Below are 6,000 nucleotides of genomic sequence, written 5' to 3' on the forward strand. Positions count from 1 at the left end.
TTTTTTGAAAAAAGACTGTTTCTTTGTCCTTTGATAAAATATATTGTTTTATTTTTAAAAAATTCCAAATATTTTTAAGAAAATTATGAAATAGAAAAGGCTAAGACAAAATTAAATGGCTAGACCTTTCGGCAATATTAGTTATTTTCAGTTAGCCATTTGGCCGGAAAATGGCTAAATTGGCAACCTTGAATTTAGTACGATAAAACTAAAACCTACTAAAGTTAAATTTTGTATTCCCAAAAATTTAATTTTAATAATAATATGATTTCATTGGGTTAAAATATGATTACCTTGGATCATAATATGATTACTTCATAACATAATATAATAATGTATGACAATGATATTACGATTATATTTGATAGTAATATGGCTACAATCATAAATATTATAATAATATGTTGCTCTTAGATAATGTTTACCACAACCATGTTTTTAGTCTGCGAATAGATTTTAATTAGAAACAAATTGATGATATCGAAAAATAACATTTATTCTAAAATATTTACGAAATCTACGGCGAGCTTAGTTGGTTCGATATGTCAATGTGCCCTACCATTTCCCTAATTGTCTAAAATGTTCAGCACTGTGATAAAAAAAACATTGTTTTGACTCCAAAACAGGCAAGCCCTTCCTAACTTGCCGACTTGTGATTTAGTTTTGAGGTGCATTTACAAGGGGAAAAAATTAAATTTTTTCAGTTTTTGTAAAAATTTTGCCATTAAGTAATTACTTTTGCAATTTAGTTTAAAATAACCGAAATGTGTACGTATGTGAGTTGTCGTTCCAATTACACAGAAAAAAATATTTCTTAAACCGTTTCAATTCAAATATTTGTCACATATTGAACTGGTTTCAATTATTTCATAATTAAATCAAGTATTCATTTGCTCAATAACAAAATTTCTTGATATTTTCTATTGAATTTTGAGTTTTGAATTTGATTATTTTGACAATTGAATATACAATTTTCGTTATTGTTTGAATTTCAAATACAAAAATTATTGAATAGATAATTTTCGTAATTGAAAACACATTTTTGTTATTTTTCGTGTTTCAATTACGAAAATTATCTATTCAATAATTTTTGTATTTGAAACTTTTAAAATAGAAGCTTATTTTTAATTCAAATATATCCATATTTACTTGTAAATGAGGTTTTGTTTTCTTAGGATAACCTATTCGCAGGTACAGCCAAAAAAATATTTTTTTTTAACGGCAGTTTCAAAACTCCTTTTTCAAATTTTTAAAAATTTTGTTAAACAGATTTCAGAATTTTTTGATCATCACATGGGAATTTATTTACAACATAATAGGGAATAAAAATGTGAAAAAAGTATGTCAATACCTGCTATAGTTTTTCCGTACATGTGATTTAAATTTTGCAATTTTCGAGAAAAACTAATTTTTTGGCCAAATTTTGGCGAATGATACCACTTTTCTTACTGTTATGATTTTTAAGTAAAGGCTATACAGAATATTATAGTCCAGGTAATTTTAAATATAGTCTGAAAGCTTTACTAAAATCGGAAAACGTTAACCCTTAAATCGTGAAGGTCAAAAGTAAAATTTTTCATGATTTTTTTTTTTTGATGAAACTTAAGAAAAATATAGTATTTACATAAACAGCAGAAAAATCGGTGCTCCCATTATATTGGTGGTGGGTATATAAGATTCGGCATAACCAAATATAATACACCATCTTATTTCTTTTGACAATTTCTTGTACTTGTTGCTGTGCATTTGTTGTATATGTCACATTGTTTAAAATGTAAACTGGAAACATTGTTGAGCAAAAAGAAAAAAAAAAGAAAATTCCTTGTTAAATCTATTGTTATTATTAAGACGTATGAGTGATATTTCTATACAACATACAAATAAATATTACGTATACGCTATAAACATGTAACCTATTAATATGAGGAATGAATGTATTTAGTTTGGAAATTATTTATATCTTTTAATAATGTTTATGTCAAACGTTTAAAAAACAAACATAAATCATGTATTTACATTTCTATTGCTATTGCTACTCAAGAATTTACTTATAAATAATATTTGCTCGTATATCATCAGTGTCTTTGAAATTCTTTAATCCATAAATTGTGTTTATTTTAAATATAGTAGCATAAGTTGTGAAATAAATTTATCTATTTCATGTATAGCATGTTTTGTTATTTATAATGATATCAATGTTTGCACATGTTAGAATTTTCAGGGAGTATAAATTTATTAACCATACACTTTGTAAGTAATCACATACACTTAACAATGTACTTGAAATTTTATCTCAAGCACATACTTATGTATAATACTTATATCAAATACAAAGTATATAGATGTAATAAAACATAATAAGTTATACATTTGTAGCTGTTAGGTTTTTAGAAAATATATTGAATGTCACATTGGCGTATTTATGCCAAATAGAAATTATGTTGTGAAGAAAAATTCACTTTAAATTTAACACTTTCATTGACCAAAAAGACTAAAACATTAAGTTTCTAGCAACGTCTCTTCGTTTTTATAGGAATAGGCTGAGTATGTCTGTCACTTCTAGATAGAAAATTTGTTTCAGATAATTCCACCACAATACCTAAATAAATCAGAATCGGAAGTAGGCCTTATATGGGAGCTCTGACTAATTATTGCATGGCATAATTTGTATTTGAACGCAAAATTGTATAAAATATCCACAAAAAGGCAAATTTTAATCCAAAAAATATTTATTATTGGAAAAATCGCTAAATTTTTATTTCAATAAATCGATGGTTATGGTCGACATATGACACATTGCGCCATCCTTTTGAAACCGCATCTCGCCCGGTTTAATGTCATCCATATTCGTATACAAAGAATCATTCATCATAGTGCGGTAATGATCTCCATTGATCGTAACGTGAGCATCCGCATCATTTTTGAATAAATAAGGTCCGATACACCAAACGGTACATTTTTCTGGATGAATTTTGTGAAAAAGAGTGAATTCACTTAATTGAGAATAAATGGAAAAAGAATCTATTGATGTTTATAATCGATATCTGATTTTGTTCCCATTACATATGGATTTGCGATAAAGTGATAAATCTGAAAAAAAATTTCCGTTTCTCATTCCACATTGTAGAATGTTGTTGTTGGGTGTTTGTGCTGTTTACCTATGATAGAGTTGCTCATATGAGAACTCATTATAAACAACACTGCCAATTTTGTTAGTGAATAAGATTTACAAAGAAACAAAATAGAATTGGAGAATATACACATCTACATATGTATATTAGGGTGGCCCTTAATAAACGAATGTTGGATTTTGGCCATTCTCACCCCCCAGTTTGTTGAACATTAGTAAAAAAAAATCATCCTGAAAATTTTTTAGGTAAATCGGTTGGTGTTAAGACGTGCTTCTTTTAAATTAAATTGCAATAGTAATTTTTTAATGCCAACATTTTTACAAAACCTGAAAAAATGCATTTTTTCTCCTTGTAAATACATCTCAAAACTTCAGAGGGCTTTTCAGAATAATTTTTTTGCTAATGTTCACCAAACTGTGGGTGAGAATGGTCAAAATCCAACTTTCGTGAATTAAGGGCCACCCTAATGTATATACATACAACTAAACTTTTGATTTCTTTTTGTGTTATTATATATGTATGTACATGATTTCATGCAACACTAACAAAATACATGGTCTATTTTGTTTTTTGCTTATATCTCGGCCATTTGTGGACCGATTTTCTCGATTTTAAATAGCAATCGAGCCGGTAGAATTCTGGAGATATTGATGTATCAATCATGTCTGTAAATTATTTAGGGGATTTGGAAAGTTGATTTCAACATACAGACGGACAGACGGACATGGCTATATCGACTCCGCCATCTATAACGATCCAAAATATATATACTTTATGGGGTCGCAAATGAAAAATTTAGAAATTACAAACGGAATGACAAACTTATACTATATATACCCTTGCCACTCATGGTGAAGGGTATAAAAATTGCCTATTTTCACGTAAAAAATATATTTTTTGTTGAAATATATAAACGGATTAAAAGCTGTGTAAATTCAATTTTTTTAAAGTTTACTTCATTAATATTGGACTAATCGTTTTTGAGTAATCATTAATTATGTGGAGTAACATCTAAAAAAATTCACAATTTTACTTAAAAATTTGTTTAAAAAAAATCCTCTCCACAGACTACTACTGGAACCACAATACATCAAAATTGTGCAGTGGTTTAAAAAACCTCTAAAATTTTTCCAATTTTGTTTCCATGTTTTATCAAATTTAGAAAATTTGATAGCGTTGTTCAAGCGTCAATCTATTCATGATGATTTCCCAGAGTATACTGAAATAATCAACAATTAGAGTCGGTTTCATAGGTATTATAAGAAAAGTATTTTTTCCCTATACTATTTTTAATTTTGTTTCCTTCTCTTCATATAAACTTTACATCACTGTTGTATAAGAACTTTTTTTGTAAAACATTTTGTAGGAAAATTCTCTTTCTAATAAATATAAATATTTCCACACGAACTACTCTAAGTGTATGTTTGTATATAAATGTATATTATATATTGATAAAGATATTTATGTTTTAAATTTCCAATAATTCTCTTGTGCTTTTATCTAAATATTATGCTATCAATTTTTCGAATTATATGATAGTTTCTAAAAACATACATGCATTACTAACGCTTTAAATAAAATCCTCTGAGTAATGGATACATCTTTGAAATATCACTGAGGAAAATTATATTTTATTAATATAAATTAAAAAGTATTTGGTGGAATAACAAGAGCATTGCAATTACTTTATATTTAAAATGAATACACTTCAGCGGTTTTCACAACATTTATTTATTAAACTGTATTTATTATTGTATATTTCATAATGACAAAGAGTCTTTTTTATTGAAAATTATAGAAACTAATTGCAAATATGTGCAGATATGAACTTTGTATACTCCTGTGTGATTTGCACTGCATGACTTCATTCTATTAATGTCAAAGAAACATAAATAATGAACGATTTTCAAACAAAATCATCCTAAGCGATGAATCATATTTTCACATTGATGGATTTTTTTTTAACTTCAGAATTGTCAAATGTGGAGTTAGATTCCCACGTGATATTGATGTGAACGATATGTGGTTTTAAAACTTATACCACATGCCCTTATACCACGACCCATCCTGGTCGTGTACGAAATTCCGCAATAAAATTACTATTAAGTAAGGTTTAACACGTTTTTAATCTTCGTAGTCGTTTTAGAAATATAAATTGTGTTTGGCAAAAAAAAAAATTAGAAAAATTTAGAAATTTTTTGTTTTTAAAACGGCATAACGGCATTCATATACGCTCTTAATTTTTTCACACATATAAAAAAAAAGTTCCAAATAAAACAAGCCCTAAATTAAATTTTATTCACATAAGATAAGATAGAGTGTCCAAAAAACCGGAAAATTTGAAAACCGGTTTAACCGAAAAAATGTGTTTTTGAAAAAACCGGTTTTGATTATAGATTTTTAAAAAAACCGGTTAAACGGTTTCGGTTTTTGTCTTCAAAAAAAACCGGTTAGCCGGTTTATATTAAATTTTTATTTAGCATTTTTGAATTTTTAAAGCTCTATCTTTATGCAATTATCTTATATCTTTTAGGAAATATTGTTAAATGCTATAATTTGCTATAAAATAAATCAATATTTTTAAAAATTTTATCAAAGTTTTTATAAATATGTTTGATTGAGCTTTAGAAAATATATTTCATTAAAACCGGTTAACCGTCTTATAAAAACCGGTTTAAAAAACCGAAACCGGTGGAGTTTACACAGATGAAAAAACCGGTTGACCGGTTTTCGGTTTAGGATACTCTAGATAAGATACATAACTCGTAGAAATTAGCTACATCGGGCACTGTTTTATATGTATGTTTATTACTGCAGTAGTCGGCAATGCAGTGCCGTTTTTACAAAACGGAAAGATTCTGTAACTTTT

This window comes from Calliphora vicina, chromosome 4, assembly GCF_958450345.1.
Source record: "Calliphora vicina chromosome 4, idCalVici1.1, whole genome shotgun sequence".
In the NCBI taxonomy this organism is placed as follows: domain Eukaryota; kingdom Metazoa; phylum Arthropoda; class Insecta; order Diptera; family Calliphoridae; genus Calliphora; species Calliphora vicina.